This window comes from Panulirus ornatus, chromosome 18 (genome assembly GCF_036320965.1).
Source record: "Panulirus ornatus isolate Po-2019 chromosome 18, ASM3632096v1, whole genome shotgun sequence".
NCBI lineage: Eukaryota > Metazoa > Arthropoda > Malacostraca > Decapoda > Palinuridae > Panulirus > Panulirus ornatus.
In genome coordinates, this window is record NC_092241.1 from 7,937,069 (window position 1) to 7,955,817 (window position 18,749).

The following is an 18,749-nucleotide window of genomic DNA, read 5'->3' on the forward strand; positions in this document are numbered from 1 at the left end:
AAAGACAAGGGGTTTTATCCTTGTCCTTTCTATCTTCCCTTTCATAATCCTCTCTATATACCAATTGAGGCCTGGCCTTGATGTCGACTTTTGGGCCTGACTGGAGCCTCCAACGTAAGAAAGAACCCCCTTTTTAGTCTGATATTCATTAACACTATCTTTACCCCATTAACCCTTACCGACGCATCCTTCGCCCACCCCCAGCCCACCCCACACCCAGAGACGTGACGTGGGTCCTCTGAGATCAGTAAGTACAATGAACCCACCTCATTTGTGGCAGCATGCGGGTCCTGAATGATCCTGGTCACAATACGTTCCCCCCTGACACACAGTCTTAAACTAGGCTCAAGAAAATTCCAATGAACTGACACTTGGACAACAACAGGAATTGGTCTCGATCGTTCTCGGTGTAATCAAACATTGGTGGCGGAGGATGATGTACCTTTATGCAATCATTGTGTAATTGGTAATGTCCCTGCCTGTAATCATCATGTAATTGGTAACGTCCCTACCTGTAATCACTGTTTAATTGGTAGCGTCCATAATGTCCCTTCTTCTAGTCCATGTGTAATTGAATGGTGTCCCTGCTTGTAATCATTGTGTAATTGGTAGTGTCCCTGCCTGTAATCATTGTGTAATTGGTAGCGTCCTTGCTTGTAATCAAATATCGTGTAATTCGATGATGTTCCTGCATGTACTCAAATACTGTGTAATCAAACATTGTTTCATAGGGTGCTGTCATGTGTAATCACGTGTAATTGGATGACGCCCCTGCTCGCGATCAAAATGGGTGGAATTGGATGATGTCCCTGTTCGTAATCAATGTGTAATTGGATGATACCCTTGCATGTAATCATAACACTGTGTAACTGGATGATATTTCAGTGTGTCATCCCACATTGTGTGATGGATGAAGATCAAATTGGATGATGTCCCTGTTCGTAATCAATGTGTAATTGGATGATACCCTTGCATGTAATCATAACACTGTGTAACTGGATGATATTTCAGTGTGTCATCCCACATTGTGTGATGGATGAAGATCAAATTGGATGATGTCCCTATGTGTCATCCAACATTGTGTAATGGGTTGAGGATGTGTAAGAAGGATTCCCAATTGTGGATGTTGTATGTAACCCATCCCATGGGACTGGACTTTATGGTGATAAAGTAGACTTGGTAACGAATAAGCCTTCGATTTCATTCAAAGAAGTCTACACCAGATGATTCATTTCGTGATCTTATACCTGATTTCTGTGGCTTGAACTCAGTCTCGCCTTTGATTTCAGTGATCACTTTTATCATGTCTCCTTTCCCTCCTCCTCCTCCTCTTCCTTCTTCTCCTCCTCCTCCTCCTTCTTCAACTTTCTTTCTTCTTCGTCTTCTTCTTCTTCTTCTATCCTTCTTCTTCTTCTTCTTCACTCCTCATTTCCTTCTTTTCTCTTTCTCCTTTTCCTCCTCCCCTCCCTCCTCCTCCTCCTCTTCTTCTATCCCTTCTTCTTCTTCCTCTTCTTCTTATCCTCTAATCATTTCTTTCTTTTCTCTTTCCCATTCTCCTCCTCCTCCTCCTCCTTCATCTTCTCTCATTTCCTTCTTTCCTCCCTCCCCTTTCATTCTCTTCTTTCATTATGCTTTCTCTACACTAGGAGCACTGAAACCAAGATCACCAAGGGAGACTTTGCGATCCCCCACATACACACAAACATTGAAAACACAGGTCACATCACCTGCTGCTGGTGGGGGTGGGGTAATAACCAGCACATCTTAAGCCTATGCGATCCCTTGTGAGAAACGGAGTAAAACCGGGACATTAATGGTTCTGATGGTGGTTTGAATACAACGTTTTCTTTAGAGTCTTATTACGATTATGTAGAAGACCCCGACCAACATCCTTTTTCGATAAGACCCCTGCAGTTTCGAGGCTGCACTCCATTCAGTATCATGGTCATGATGAATCCTTCATAGAGTGAGAAGTTCCTCAACGAGATTATTCTCATTTTCGTCCATTGATCATGATACGACCTGCGCGAAAGGTGATTAATCACTTGTGACGTAACCACAGGCAGGAGGAGTCCGGTAACGCTCCTCAAACTCGTATAGGGCAAAACTATGGTAAAAGAAGATAGGCCTTCCCTAAAATTTTAAGGATCTGGCTACATCACATCCCTTAATTACATAACCACCCCATTGGACATAAAGCTACTGTGTCGCCTTTACATCTTCAATTCTGTTAAACTGAACATTGTAGACGAAACGTGTTAAAGCGAAGTTGAGTTTGACTGGATCGTTCTATGCCTTTGGCATAGTGAAGATGAATTTGAACTGCCTCGGAAGGGCCAGGTCAAAGGGTCATATCTCAGTAGAGGGCAGTAGTAACGAGGAGGTGTGGTTAAGATGATGGTCTTTGACCTAACCCGTACACACAGGATGATCTGAGGGTGTGTGTGTGTGTGTGTGTGTGTGTGTGTGTGTGTGTGTGTGTGTGGGAGGGAGGGATCTACATTACATTCCATGGTGAATGGTGTTTGCAGTTGTCAATATCTGTATTCTGAAACGCATCCTAACCTCATCCATCTTGTGTCAAGGTCATTTCATGGATTTCAGCTGCATCGACATTCAGTCATTTCAGTCATCAATCAGTATCATTTTTCAGTCTGTTTGAGTATCACTGAAATCCTTCAGTATCAGAAGTATGTCCCTCTGGGCCACACTGACCGTCTGAATGTATTTCAGTCACTACGACCACATATATGGACCGACTGGAGTCTGTTTGTTTTTCTTCTTCCCCCCCTCCCCCCCCCTTTTCAGGAATCGTCATCCTCTTGTGTTACCCGTTACCTCGAGAGCGAGAGAGAGAGAGAAAGAGAGAGAGAGAGAGAGAGAGAGAGAGAGAGAGAGAGAGAGAGAGAGAGAGAGAGAGAGAGAGAGAGAGAGAGAGAGGGGGGGGACTTAAGGTGCTGGCGAGAGAGCCAGTCGAGGTGAGTCAGAGGGTGGAGTCTAAGAGCCGTGTTTGGGTTAATCCCTGCGACGTTAGATTCATCATGTGTTCGCAGGGAGATGGTGGTGGAGGTGCTGCTGCTGCTATTCGATGAGTGACGAGTGTGTGTGTGTGTGTGTGCGGGCGCGCGAACTGTGGCCGCCGCTACGTGTCTCATCCCTCCCATGGCAAAAGGACTCTCGATCCTGCCCTTCGTAACAGCTTTGACTCATCCACACGCGAGAGTCCCGTGACCAGCATTCCTATTCCTATTGGTTGGCATGATGTGTCCTGGCGGTGCCCGTATGGTGTGTGTGTGTGTGTGGCCGACGTGTCCACCAGCAGATTTCTGACCGTGACTCACACATCTTGACGGTGTGCTCTTCCCTCAGGCACATGTGTGGTGAGGAGGAGGGTGGTGGGTGGGTGGGGTTACGTATGTTCCAAGGAAGGGTTCCCGTGGTATGTGGAGTCCATAGAGGTACTGACATACGTGTCTTTGGAAGGTTTGGAGTACTTTTGTCAGGGGAGGGGTATTGCTTCGACAGGTGTGGACCACTTCTGTTGGGGGAGCAGTATCGCTTCGACAGGTGTGGACCACTTTTGTTGGGACAAGGGTATCGCTTCGACAGATGTGGACCACTTTTGTTGGGACAGGGGTATCGCTTAGACAGATGTGGACCACTTCTGTTGGAGAAGGGGTATCGCTTAGACAGATGTGGACCACTTCTGTTGGGGGAGGGGTATCGCTTCGACAGGTGTAGACCACTTTTGTTGGGACAGGGGTATCGCTTCGACAGGTGTGGACCACTTCTGTTGGAGTAGGGGTATAGCTTAGACAGATGTGGACCACTTCTGTTGGAGTAGGGGTATTGCTTTGACAGGTGTGGACCACTTGGGTCCAGTAGATATCCCTTAGGTCAGGTTCGACCCACTTGTAGTCGTCATCTTGAAGATGTCCCCCTCATGTAGGTTGTGGTCCACAGACGTCTTGAGTGCCATTTCTCGGGTTGGTATGTGGACGACTTGCATCGGTGGGGAATGAGAGATAGAGAGCGAGTGTGTCTCCTCTTGGTTGAAGTATATAGTCCACATGCATGTGGATGGTGTCCCCATGGATGTGGATGCGGTGTCCCCCGTGGATCTGGGATGGTGTTCATGTGGTCAGACGATGTCTGTCCCCCTCCCCTCTCCTCCCTTGTGGTGGTAGCAGCAATGAGACGTCGTTGGACGCCCTGAGAGGCGCGCAAGCTGGACGAGGAAACGTGCCGCTCATCACAGTCCTCGGATAATATCAGAGCGACGTGAGTCCTGGTGTGTCCCTGCAACAGGTGGGGTGTGTGATGTGGGCTTATTGGGAAACGGCAGTTGGACCACTGGGTGGGTAGTGGTGGTGGCGACGGTGGGTGGGTAGTGGTGGTGGCGACGGGTGGGTGGGTAGTGGTGGTGGGTGAGTAGTAGTTGTGGGTGGGTGGGTGAGTAGTGGTGGTGGGTGGGTGCAACTGAGACTTTGACATGCCATTTCTTACGATTCGTGCCAGTGGGACTATTCCACTGGGACATCACTGTAGGAAGTCTATGGAACTAACCCACTTGGACACCACTGAGGTTGTCCCACTAGTGTGTGTGTGGGGGGGGGACATCTCAGGGGTACTTTTAAGGACAGATTTTAAGGACAACACACTCTGGGGGGGACATACGCTTGCTTGACTGATGTCACGCCTTGAAAAATGCACCTCTCTCTCTCTCTCTCTCTCTCTCTCTCTCTCTCTCTCTCTCTCTCTCTCTCTCTCTCTCTCTCTCTCTCACACACACACACACACACACACACACGGAGAGTCTGCGTGACACGCAATCCTATCCCAGTCCAAAAAAAAAATAAAATAGCTGCATAATTCAGCTGTGTCAGTCTTTGGGGTACGAATAACTTCACGTATAATGTCTGGTGAGGAGGAGGAGGCGGAGGAGGAGGAGGATGGAGGAGGAGGAGGAGGATGGAGGAGGAGGGAGATGAGGAGGAGTGGGTGGTACACGTCTTCCTCATTTATGAGGTAACAAACATCGTCTGTCACACTGTGGAACCGTTACTCTGTGTTACGTGTGACGTGTGACGTGTGGAGTGTGGAATGTGAGGCTGGAAATAACATAGGCATTCCAAAATACTAGGAATAATGTGGGTCGTGTTCCAAATACCAAGTTGAATGGTTGGTAAATTCCCGATTAAATATATCTATACTTAAAAGTAATTTGACAAATAAACAAAATAAACATAATTGGACAAATTCACAAGATATTGGAAGGTTTGGAAGATTATTAATATTAATGAACTAGATTACTTTCACTGACTTGCATTTTCTAAGAATTTGCATATTTGGGAATTTTCAAAAACTAAAACATAAAACGGATAGAAAACGGAGGACGTTTTCCGCTGTAAAAGCAAAGAAAATTGTTACGAAAGTTGAAGATATTACGAAGGACAAATTATTGTTCATCTGTTCATCCTTTGATCTTTTGAACGCGACGACATGACCTGTGAACATGATGACACGACCCTCGAACACGACGCCAGGACTTTTGAACACGACGTTACGGCCTTTGAACACGACAGCACGACCTTTGAACACGACCCTTATACACGGCGGTACGACCTTTGAACACGATAGTACGACCCTCAAACACGACAGTACGACCTTTTTGAGGACGGACAGCATTACCTATGAACACGACGTTACAACCCTTAAAAACGACGGTACGACCTTTGACCACGAAAGTACGACCTTTGACCTCGACCGGGCGATCATTAAGTGTGATAGTTTAGCCTTTAACCTGATCCCTGAAGGTCGTGTCCTCAAAAGGTCAGGCAATCATACCTAAATGGTCGTACCGTCGTGCTTAAGGGTCGTACCGTCGTGCTCAAGGGTCGTACCGTCGTGCTCAAGGGTCGTACCGTCTCGTTCAAGGGTCATACCGTCTCGCTCAAGGGTCGTACCGTCTTGCTCAAGGGTCATACCGTTTCGCTCAAGGGTCGTACCATCTCGCTCAAGGGTCGTCCCGGCTCGTTCAAGGGTCATACCGTCTCGCTCAAGGGTCGTACCGTCTCGCTCAAGGGTCATACCGTCTCGCTCAAGGGTCGTACCATCTCGCTCAAGGGTCGTCCCGCCTCGCTCAAGGGCCGTCCCGTCTCGCTCAAAGAATTTCAACTCTCATGACTTCATTTCCCATCAAAAACGGACCGACTGTCACCCAATTAAAATCGTACCAATAAAGTTCGTGAAGGAAACATGTTACCAAACAGATATCAAACCAGCTACAAAAAAACAGGGAACAGAGATGAAGTCTTACAAAAACGACAAAAAAAAAGAAGAGAATGTTTTGATGTAGTTAAAACTTTCTCTTTCACATTTACGACCAACGTACTGAACCATCTTTTGTTTACGAAAGCAGCTACTATTAATAATAATAAACAACACTTTAAAAAGACGAAAAACCCCCTCTACTTCCTCCCCCTCATCCAAGAATCAAATAATAAGATACATATGACCACCTCATATAATGAACCAAATAAATCAACAAGAAGGAAGGGGTCTTTTGGTCACCACAAGAAAAGCTCTTTTACAACTTTCTAACATCTAACAATAGCCGAGCATACCTCACAATCCACTAACAAACAAGGAACGCCATGCAAAGATGTGTCTTAACGATCAAACGACCCTGTCAGACACCAAAGAATGTCAATCAAAGGCATTGAGTGAAGATTAAAAACGTTTTCTAACAATTAAACGACCCTTAAGGGGGACGAACCTATTGGAAATAAAAATAATTCTAACAATGGCCAAACGACCCATATACAAAGCATGCAAGATGTGGCAACCAATTGGTTGGTCGAGATGTCGCAACCAGTTGGTTGGTCGAGAAGGGCCAAGAGACAAGACCCCCACCACGAAGGGCGAGAAAGTTGGTTGCTGGTACCCCACTCCGACCAGTCCCCTACCAGGAGGCACCCACAGGGGACGCCCACACCACACGCCTCGCCACACAGCCAACATGATTGACCCCCTCCGAGCCACTGTGGTAGAGCGCTGTACTCCACCACAACTCTCCCTCACTGTGGTAGAGCGCTGTACTCCACCACAACTCTCCCTCACTGTGGTAGAGCGCTGTACTCCACCACAACTCTCCCTCACTGTGGTAGAGCGCTGTACTCCACCACAACTCTCCCTCACTGTGGTAGAGCGCTGGTACTCCACCCAACCTCTCCCTCACTGTGTAGAGCTCTGTACTCCACCACAACTCTCCCTCACTGTGGTAGAGCGCTGTACTCCAACCACAACTCATCTCACTGTGGTAGAGCGCTGTACTCCCAACCACAACTCTCCATCCACTGTGGTAGAGCGCTGTACTCCACTCACAACTCTCCTCACTGTGGTAGAGCGCTGTACTCCACCAACAACTCTCCCTCACTGTTGGTAGAGCGCTGTACTCACCACAACTCTCCCTCACTGTGTTAGAGCGCTGTACTCCCCACAACTCTCCCTCTCTGTGGTAGAGCGCTGTAGCTCCACCACAACTCTCCCCTCACTGTGGTAGAGCGCTGTACTCCACCACACCTCTCCCTCACTGTGGTAGAGCGCTTGTACTCCAACCACAACTCTCCCTCACTGTGTAGAGCGCTTGTACTCCACCACAATCTCCCTCACTGGTGGTAGAGCGCTGTACTCCAACCACAGCTCTCCCTCACTGTGGTAAGCGCTGTACTCCACCACAACTCTACCTCACTGTTGGTAGAGCGCTGTACTCCACCACAACTCTCCCTCACTGTGGTAGAGCTCTGTACTCCAACCACAACTCTCCCTCACTGTGGTAGAGCGCTGTACTCCACCACAACTCTCCCTCACTTGTGGTAGAGCGCTGTACTCCAACCACAACTCTCCCTCACTGTGGTAGAGCGCTGTACTCCAACCACAACTCTCCCTCACTGTGGTAGAGCGCTGTACTCCACCACAACTCTCCCTCACTGTGGTAGAGCGCTGTACTCCACCACAACTCTCCCTCACTGTGGTAGAGCGCTGTACTCCAACCACAACTCTCCCTCACTGTGGTAGAGCGCTGTACTCCACCACAACTCTCCCTCACTGTGGTAGAGCGCTGTACTCCACCACAACTCTCCCTCACTGTGGTAGAGCTCTGTACTCCACCACAACTCTCCCTCACTGTGGTAGAGCGCTGTACTCCACCACAACTCTCCCTCACTGTGGTAGAGCGCTGTACTCCACCACAACTCTCCCTCACTGTGGTAGAGCGCTGTACTCCACCACACCTCTCCCTCACTGTGGTAGAGCGCTGTACTCCAACCACAACTCTCCCTCACTGTGGTAGAGCGCTGTACTCCACCACAACTCTCCCTCACTGTGGTAGAGCGCTGTACTCCACCACAACTCTCCCTCACTGTGGTAGAGCGCTGTACTCCACCACAACTCTCCCTCACTGTAGTAGAGCGCTGTACTCCACCACAACTCTCCCTCACTGTGGTAGAGCGCTGTACTCCACCACAACTCTCCCTCACTGTGGTAGAGCGCTGTACTCCACCACAACTCTCCCTCACTGTGGTAGAGCACTGTACTCCACCACAACTCTCCCTCACTGTGGTAGAGCGCTGTACTCCACCACAACTCTCCCTCACTGTGGTAGAGCGCTGTACTCCACCACAACTCTCCCTCACTGTGGTAGAGCACTGTACTCCACCACAACTCTCCCTCACTGTGGTAGAGCGCTGTACTCCACCACAACTCTCCCTCACTGTGGTAGAGCGCTGTACTCCACCACAACTCTCCCTCACTGTGGTAGAGCACTGTACTCCATCACAACTCTCCCTCACTGTGGTAGAGCGCTGTACTCCACCACAACTCTCCCTCACTGTGGCAGAGCGCTGTACTCCACCACAACTCTCCCTCACTGTGGTAGAGCGCTGTACTCCACCACAACTCTCCCTCACTGTGGTAGAGCGCTGTACTCCACCACACCTCTCCCTCTGCTGCTACAGCTGATGTAGTCACCTCACTGGTCGCTTCAGCCTCCAATACTTTCCTCCTACGTCGCCCAAACTCCCTCACTCCCTCCCTCCCTTCCTTCCAAACACCACACACACACACACACATCCATTACTCCTCTCTCTCTCTCTCTCTCTCTCTCTCTCTCTCTCTCTCTCTGTGTCAAGCTTGCATTCATCGTTTTCTTCCACCCACAATTATTTTTCTTTTCATTCTGGCTCAGATATTTCTTCATTCATGTCATCATCACAAGGGTACCCCCTTTTACCATCTTCTTCTACTAACACCACTTGTAGCCATCGTCCATATAACCTTCCCAGATGATCCGTTCTCTCTCTCTCTCTCTCTCTCTCTCTCTCTCTCTCTCTCTCTCTCTCTCTCTCTCTCTCTCTCTCTCTCGTTATTCCCCTCCTTCCCTCTGTGCTCTCTCTCTCTCTCTCTCTCGTTATTCCCCTCCTTCCCTCTGTGCTCTCTCTCTCTCTCTCTCTCTCTCTCTCTCTCTCTCTCTCTCTCTCTCTCTCTCTCTCTCTCTCTCTCTCGTTATTCCCCTCCTTCCCTCTGTGCTCTCTCTCTCTCTCTCTCTCTCTCTCTCTCTCTCTCTCTCTCTCTCTCTCTCTCTCTCTCTCTATCCCTCCTTCCTCCAGTTGCCCCTCCTCCTCCTCCTCCTCCTCCTCCTCCTCCTCTTCTTCCCACCTACCCTCTAATCACCTGCTGGTTGTTACTACCCCTTCTGTTGCCTTCCCTTGCTAGGATGAGTACGCCCTGTTGCCAAGGCCTTCCCACACACACACACACACACACACACACACACACACGAGATGGGACCCCCCCCTCATGTACTTCCGCCTCGTGCAGTATAAATAGGTCATTACAGAAGATGGGTAACCACACATACACACACAAACACAACGTAAAAATGTAGCGAGAAACGTCACTAAGGATGTAAAGACGAAACTGTTTATATATTAATGGGTGAATGCGACCATCTGAACAAGAAAAAATTTATTTTCAGACAGAGCCAAATTTGAAGAGCTGTGTAATAGCTGAAAATGCTCAATGACTTCGAGTGACACTTCCTTCCTCTACAGTAGATAAAAGTAAGTACAAAATAGGTAAGTACATATGTACATTGACACAAAGGTCATGCTTCAGCATAGAGAAATCCTTTTTCTAATATACTGGTCCCTGAACCTGACTATACTGCCCTTGGAGTAGGATGTGTGATCCTGGGGCTATGCTAAATGATGTCCTAGGTCTATTAAAACCTTCGAGGGTCATCATCCTAGCTGGCCAGGCTAGGCTCAGTCTGCTGGGTTTGGTGGCTGGGTGACCAAGGTGTTGGAAGCAGCACTAACAGCCCCCCTCAGGCCTACATAGACCCCACGCCGGCCCTAACAACCTGGCTGGTCTGGCACAATTTGGAGCCACTAGTTCAGTGCATCCATAAAGTTCTCTACATCCCGAACTATTTCTGATGGTGGCTGGCAAGGAGATGGAGAATCTTGGGATCCCAGATGTTTACGGTGTTCTGTGTGTGTGTGTGTGTGTGTGTGTGTGTGTGTTCTGTGTGTGTGTGTGTGCGCGAAGATTCGTAGAAGTGCCATGTATTGCGACAATACTGGGTCATTAGCCATGAAATCACTGTAGCCAATTATCGCATCGTAAATAGACCTCAGAACATTAATCGTATAGTGTGTGTGTGTGTGTGTGTGTGTGTGTGTGTGTGTGTGTGTGTGTGTGTGTGTGTGACACCTTCGTATTTCAGTCTAGTTCTATGACTGGCAATCGTCTCTGGCAATCAAGTTACCAGTTCTCAACAGAAAAATATTTGTTCGAAACAAAGAAAAACTGGCCATTCTAATTGCCATCTTATTGTGTATGTTGATGCTGGCTACTTCTTTAAGAAATGCATGTGTGGGTTTAGAAACTAATCAAAACATGAGTGTCTGGGGGTGTAACTCAGAGGCAGAGTGTCTGGGGGTGTAACTCAAAGGTAGAGTGTCTGGGGGTGTAACTGACAGGCAGAGTATCTGGGGGTGTAACTCAGAGGCAGAGTGTCTGGGGGTGTGACTCAAAGGTCGAGTGTTTGGGGGTATAACTGAGAGGCAGAGTGTCTGGGGGTGTAACTCAGAGGTAGAGTGTCTGGGGGTGTAACTCAGAGGCAGAATATCTGGGGGTATACCTGAGAGGCATAGTATCTGGGGGTGTAACTCAGAGGTAGAGTATCTGGGGGTGTAACTCAGAGGTAGAGTGCTCGCTTCGCATGTGAGAAGACCCGGGTTCAATCCCCGGCACCTCCAGCTCCTCGTTTTAAAGAGACGAGACCCCACGAGGGTAGAACTCTCGCCCCGTAACACACACACACACACATACACAACGTGTGTGTGTGTGTGTGTGTGTGTGTGTGTGTGTGTGTATGAGGAACATGAGAGCTGACATGGTCCAAGTCGTCAGACATCAACATTACGAGAGCAGTACACAAGACAAATGTTTAGAACAGCGTTCAAATATATGGACGAGCGAACAAGAGAGTTCGGTCATATCCAGCATGGAACGCCAAAAGCTAGACTGCGCGGCTAATGAAAAAGAAGAAGAGGAAATAGAGAAGGTTTAAAGAAAGGACAACATGACATGATCAGATACAGAAGACGTGAGCCTCAGGGGAAAGGCTGAAAAAAAAGGGGGGGGCCTTAGACTTGTCCTCTATGGAAGAGAGACGAGCGAGGGGTGACCTAATCATAACCCTTTAATGTTTCACAACAGATGATGTTGTGGACAGTGACCAGTTCCTCCAAAGACGTATTGATGGGGTAACTAAAAGACATGACATGAAGCAAAGAAACTTGTTTCAAAACGATGAAAAGAAAATACATTAATGGTATAAGGGCGTATGATGAATGGAATGAAAAGAGAAAACGATGTATGTGGATAATATACAGGAGTGTAACATGTTGTGAGACACTAGGGAGAGTTCAAGACAAGGGGGGTCCACTAGTGTATAGAACTCCCTCCCCGTAAAGTGCAACATGGTCATTACAAATACGTAATTACACACACACACACACACACACACACACACACACACACACACACGTGTCTAAGGATGTGACTCATAGGTAGAGTATCTGGGGGTTTAGTTTAGAGGTAGAGAGTCTGGTGGTGTAACTCAGAGGTAGAGTGTCTGGGGGTGTAACTCAGAGGTAGAGTATCTGGGGGTGTAACTCAGAGGTAGAGTATCTGGGGGTGTAACTCATGGGTCGAGTGTGTAGGGGTATAACTGAGAGGCAGAGTATCTGGGGTGTAACTCAGAGGTAGAGTGTATGGGGATGTAACTCAGAGGTAGAGTGTCTGGGGGTGTAACTCAGAGGTAGAGAATCTGGGGATGTAACTCATGGGTCGAGTGTGTAGGGGTATAACTGAGAGGCAGAATATCTGGGGGTATAACTGAGAGGCAGAGTATCTGGGGGTGTAACTCAGAGGTAGAGTGTCTGGGGGTATAACTGAGAGGCAGAGTATCTGGGGGTGTAACTCAGAGGTAGAGTGTCTGGGGGTGTAACTCAGAGGTAGAGTGTCTGGGGGTGTAACTCAGAGGTAGAGTGTCTGGAGGTGTAACTCAGAGGTAGAGTATCTGGGGGGTGTAACTCAGAGGTAGAGTGTCTGGGGGTGTAACTCAGAGGTAGAGTATCTGGGGGTGTAACTTAGAGGTAGAGTGTCTGGGGGTATAACTGAGAGGCAGAGTATCTGGGGGTGTAACTCAGAGGTAGTGTATCTGGGGGTGTAACTCAGAGGTAGAGTATCTGGGGGTGTAACTCATGGGTCGAGTGTGTAGGGGTATAACTGAGAGGCAGAGTATCTGGGGTGTAACTCAGAGGTAGAGTGTATGGGGATGTAACTCAGAGGTAGAGTGTCTGGGGGTGTAACTCAGAGGTAGAGAATCTGGGGATGTAACTCATGGGTCGAGTGTGTAGGGGTATAACTGAGAGGCAGAGTATCTGGGGGTGTAACTCAGAGGTAGAGTGTCTGGGGGTATAACTGAGAGGCAGAGTATCTGGGGGTGTAACTCAGAGGTAGAGTGTCTGGGGGTGTAACTCAGAGGTAGAGTGTCTGGGGGTGTAACTCAGAGGTAGAGTGTCTGGAGGTGTAACTCAGAGGTAGAGTATCTGGGGGGTGTAACTCAGAGGTAGAGTGTCTGGGGGTGTAACTCAGAGGTAGAGTATCTGGGGGTGTAACTTAGAGGTAGAGTGTCTGGGGGTATAACTGAGAGGCAGAGTATCTGGGGGTGTAACTCAGAGGTAGAGTGTCTGGGGGTGTAACTCAGAGGTAGAGTGCTCGCTTCGCATGTGAGAAGACCCGGGTTCAATCCCCGGCACCTCCAGCTCCTCGTTTTTAATGAGACGAGATCCCACGAGGGTAGAACTCTCGCCCCGTAACACACACACACACACACACACACACACACACACACACACACGAGTAAAGACATGGTACATACATATGTATACCATTTTAAGAGACGGGACAACACGAGCGTAAAACTCAATCCCCGTAACACACACACACACACACACACACACACACACACACGACGACATTAACTTACGAGAGGAATTTAACAGACCCTGAGTTAATATGATACATGGTTGGTGAAATTCAACCCGAGTATATATGATGGGAGAGAGTGGAGGAAAGAGGACTTAAAATGATCATTATGCATTAGGGATCTGTGTGTGTAAAAGAAGGGGACTTGGGATCTAACATCGTCTCTAACCTGTCCCCAGAGTCCCAAATTAGAAGAATAGTAAAGAAGGCGAATATTACAATACTTGGCAAATATTGTATTAGCTTTCAATAATATGGTTAAGGAAATATTCAGAAAGCTGTTCATATTCTAAAGCTAAAACTCATTCATGCTTCTCGAGTTTGGTCACCGTTAGCTGAAGAAGCACAAAGAGCTAATAGAGAAGGTCCAGAGGACGGACAACGAGGATGGTGCCAGAATTACGATAACTGGGTTATAAGGAAATGCTAGATGCCTTCAATTTACCTATTATGGAAGAGAGAGGAGTGAGGTGTGACCTGATCACAACTCTTTTAAGTTTTATATACCAGATTCATAACGTGTAGAGTTAACAGGTCTTCGAAAGACGTAGGAATAGGTCATGTAGAAGACGTAAGACGTAGTTAGGGCAAGTAACTTGTGTTCAAACAAGATGTAAAGACGTGGTTTTATAGTGTTAAGTGAGGTGGATGAATTTAACATGCATTCAATATGATCCAAAGCTTTGATAATCTGGATTTAACAAGTTACCTAAGACTTGATTCGTCTGACTTCATTCATAGTAATGGATACAAACTCGGTGACTGGTTGGCTGTTTGAGCAATTAGCCTGTCAACTGCCAGGGTAACTCAAACGCAGAGTACCTGGGGATGGAACTCAAGAGGCAGAGTGTCTGGGGGTGTAACTCTTAAGTAGAGTGTCTGGGGGTGTAACTCAGAGGTAGAGAATGTAAGGGTAGACAGGATAGAGAGCATAGGAGTGAAATTCAGTGGTAGAGTGTCTGGGGGTGTAACTCAGAGGCAGAATATCTGGGGGTATAACTGAAAGGCAGATTGTCTGGGGGTGTAACTCAGAGGTAGAGTGTCTGGGGGTGTAACTAAGAGGCAGAATATCTGGGGGTATAAGTGAGAGGCAGAGTGTCTGGGGGTATAACTGAGAGGCAGAGTATCTGGGGGTGTAACTCAGTGGTAGAGTGTCTGGGGGTGTAACTCAGAGGTAGAGTGAACTCAGAGGTAGAGTATCTGGGGGTGTAACTCAGAGGTAGAGTGTCTGGGGGTGTAACTCAGAGGTAGAGTGTCTGGGGGTGTAACTCAGAGGTAGAGTGTCTGGGGGTGTAACTCAGAGGTAGAGTGCTCGCTTCGCATGTGAGAAGACCCGGGTTCAATCCCCGGCACCTCCAGCCCCTCGTTTTTTATGAGACGAGACCCCACGAGGGTAGAACTCTCGCCCCGTAACACACACACACACACACACACACACAGGAGTAAAGACATGGTACATACATATGTATACTATTGGATATGGATAGTTAACAGGTCTTCGAAAGACGTAGGAATAGGTCTTGTAGAAGACGTAAGACGTAGTTAGGGCAAGTAACTTGCTTTAAAACAAGATGTAAAGACGTGGTTTTATAATGTTAAGTGAGGTGGATGAATTTAACATGCATTCAACATGATCCAAAGCTTTGATAATCTGGATTTAACAAGTTACCTAAGACTTGAATCGTCTAATTTCACTCATAGTAATGGATACAAACTCGGGCATTGGTTGGCTGTTTGAGCAATAAGTCTATCAACTACCAGGGTGGGTCATTAAGGCCGTTAATGTGAGTTACTAAATCCAACCATCCAAAAATCTCTTTAACATCTTTTTCAGATGTTGAAGATGATTCTAACACCACATCATACACTCTCACTATGCATGTGGCCCATGTACAAACGCGTGGGCGAACGATATATATTTCCTCAACAAGCTTATGGAACGATCCGCCAAGTGAGGTGGTTGAAAGCAGTTCAATAGACACGTGTACGAATAGGCTTGATAGATACTTCGCTACATGTCTACTACTTTCATTAGCATCACCTTCATAGTCAACATTATAACAATTCTTTTTTTTTTTATATCTTCCACTATCACACACAACCTAGAAAGTGTAGAACTCCAGTGTAGAACTTCCTCCCCGTACAGTACAAGAGATGGGGGCCCCACGAGTGTAGAACTCCCTCCATGCACAGTACAAGAGATGGGGGCCCCACGAGTGTAGAACTCCCTCCATGCACAGTACAAGAGATGGGGGCCCCACGAGTGTAGAACTCCCTCTCCGTCCAGTACAAGAGACGAGGCCCTACGAGTGTAGAACTCCCTCCCCGTACAGTACAAGAGATGGGGGCCCCACGAGTGTAAAACTCCCTCTCAGTACAGTACAATTAGGTACACACACACACACACACACACACACACACACACACACACACACAAACATATCTTGGGATATGAAACAGAGTGTAGAGTATACCTTGGTGGCAGAGTATGTGGGGGTATAACCCAGATATTGTGTGTCTGAGGGCGTAACTCAGAGTATCTGGGGGTGTAACTCAGAGGAAGTGTATCTGGGGGTGTAACTCAGAGGAAGTGTGTCTGGGGGTACAACTAAGACGTAAAGAATGTAAGGATACAAGTCAGGGAAGAAAGTATACGAGAGAAAAGAGACAGTATCTGGGGGTACAACTCAGAGGTAGAGTGTCTGGGGGTACAACTCAGAGGAAGTGTGTCTGGGGGTGTAACTCAGAGGTAGAGTGTCTGGGGGTGTAACTCAGAGGTAGAGTGTCTGGGGGTGTAACTCAGAGGTAGAGTGTCTGGGGGTATAACTGAGAGGCAGAGTATCTGGGGGTGTAACTCAGAGGTAGAGTGTCTGGGGGTGTAACTCAGAGGTAGAGTGTCTGGGGGTGTAACTCAGAGGTAGAGTGCTCGCTTCGCATGTGAGAAGACCCGGGTTCAATCCCCGGCACCTCCAGCCCCTCGTTTTAAAGAGACGAGATCCCATGAGAGTAGAACTCACGCCCCGTACCTGTGCAAGCTACCTGCTGTAACTATGCGATTACACAGACACACACACACACACACGCATAGCTATCTACGGTATAACATCATCTGTTATGCCCACAGCCCACAGTGTCTTCATAAGGGGGGGGGGGGCAAGAACCCCCTTTGGATCACGACGAACAATATGATGGCTTTGCACCAACCACCCCCAGAGGTCCCGCTCAACCAGCCTCTCTCTCTCTCTCTCTCTCTCTCTCTCTCTCTCTCTCTCTCTCTCTGAGAGAGGGAGGATGGTCTAACCTCGCCTCTTGACCGGAGGTCGAACGCAACGTTGTCATGAGAACTGGTGTTCATGACAGACCCCTGACCATTGCCCTTACGTTACCTCGAGGGCAGAGCGGGAGGACAGGGCTATGAGGCGCGCCCCGCGGGAAGACAAGGGACCAATGCCCTTACGTTACCTCGAAGGTATAGCGGGAGGACAGGGCTATGAGGGGCGTCCTGCGGGAAGACAAGGGACTAATGCCCTTACGTTACCTCGAAGGCATAGTGGGAGGACAGGGCCGTGAAGAGCGACCTCCGGGAAGACAAGGGTGTACGGTGGGTGGAGACACAATGTGTGGGTTACCACTACTTCTAACACGACTCTTTCTTCAAGTTGGATTAATCTTGACTAGTTTCCCATATACTTTCTTACTTCCTTCCTCGCTCCAAGGATTCCCTTTCTATCCTTATGAGGCTCCTTGCAGCGCCCAGGAAGCTGGCCACGTCCACCGATCGGGATCAAAGGTTATACGTGTTGTGTGTGTGTGTGTGTGCGCGCGTTTATGTACAGAGAGGGCAGGGCAATTGGGTAGTTAAGTGATTCGTGTCTTCCTTATGGTAGGTGCATCGTGAAGGGTCCTGTATTGTGTTGTAGACACTGGTTGTGGTTGTTGTAGTGATGGGAGATGCCCAGAGAGTAAGCGGATGAACACCTGGGTTGAATGTAGGCTAACTGCCGCACTTGGAATTCTCAATTGACCCTCATAATCCTAATATAACATTAGTATCCAACACCATCTAAATAATAAAGCAATACGACTGTGTTATCTCTCTACAAATACGAAAAATAAAAGATAATATCACTAATAATAATTTACCTGCGATGCAATTTATGACGACGCTTTGAAATATATATGTGTGATCCGTTTTTTACGACGCTTGGAGTAATATATAGCAGCGATATTGATCCGATGTGTGGCAAAGGAAATGTAAATTATCATATTACTCGTGAGGGGGAGGGGGTGGGGTGGGGTGGGGGGGTTCACTTATTACAATAGTTAATGGACCAATTACAACTGGCAGTGTCCTCATCATAGACGAGGAAGAGAAGTTATAATAATCACATCACAACAATGCTATTGGTATGGGGGTCGAGTGAAACGGTAAAGAGCTTTGGGTTAAATTTGGTCACAGAGGCGACACACTTAGTGTACGAGGTAGCACTGGTGAATTGGCTGTATCCAGAACCCTTCCCGAACCACTGTACACTCCCCACGTACATACGTGGGAAGTGTAAGTGGTCGCAGATTCATCCTAGCGAAGGTGTCACAAGATTGGACGAGGGTAGACACCAGTAATGAATTACCTTAGCAGCCGACCATGGCTAAAAGCCTAGAAACAAGCGGCGAACTACCTCCGCCCTCGTTGTGGTAGTTAGCTAAACCAGCAGGAATCTATTGGGACCTATCATTCAGTTTGGTGACTCGTGTGATTACAGACCTTCCTTGGGAGGGGGGGAAAGGGTGTTTCGGAAAGGTGGTATAGGAAGTGGGGTAACCACAAGATGATTTCCTACAAGTGGACAGGTCGTGATTCGTTTTCTTAATTCCTCGAAGTAGATTCAAGTTATTCCCCCACACATCCATGGCAATGGGCAGCGCTTGTCCGGTATACGATGGCTGTGCTATGGGAATACGTGAGAGAGAGAGAGAGAGAGCCTACGGCTAGATTTTGCCGTGAGACAAGACTGGGGAGAAAGAGTACAAGAATGTATGTGCCAAAAGCAAGACTAAATCACATTACGAGCAATGATAAGCTTCCAAAACTTGCCTACCAAAATGAAAAAAAAAGGAAAAAATAC

The 18,749-nt window shown here is 47.8% G+C and overlaps 4 non-coding genes across 4 annotated transcripts; all 4 read left to right on the top strand.

The window, feature by feature from the left end:
* Positions 1-11,252: 11,252 nt before the first annotated feature.
* On the top strand, positions 11,253-11,324 carry TRNAA-CGC (transfer RNA alanine (anticodon CGC)). The gene has a single exon. It is a non-coding gene; the product is annotated as a tRNA-Ala (tRNA).
* Positions 11,325-13,327: 2,003 nt separating this feature from the next.
* TRNAA-CGC (transfer RNA alanine (anticodon CGC)) lies at positions 13,328-13,399 on the top strand. The gene has a single exon. It is a non-coding gene; the product is annotated as a tRNA-Ala (tRNA).
* Positions 13,400-14,909: 1,510 nt separating this feature from the next.
* TRNAA-CGC (transfer RNA alanine (anticodon CGC)) lies at positions 14,910-14,981 on the top strand. Its single transcript has one exon. It is a non-coding gene; the product is annotated as a tRNA-Ala (tRNA).
* Positions 14,982-16,523: 1,542 nt separating this feature from the next.
* On the top strand, positions 16,524-16,595 carry TRNAA-CGC (transfer RNA alanine (anticodon CGC)). Its single transcript has one exon. It is a non-coding gene; the product is annotated as a tRNA-Ala (tRNA).
* The last annotated feature ends 2,154 nt before the right edge of the window (positions 16,596-18,749 follow it).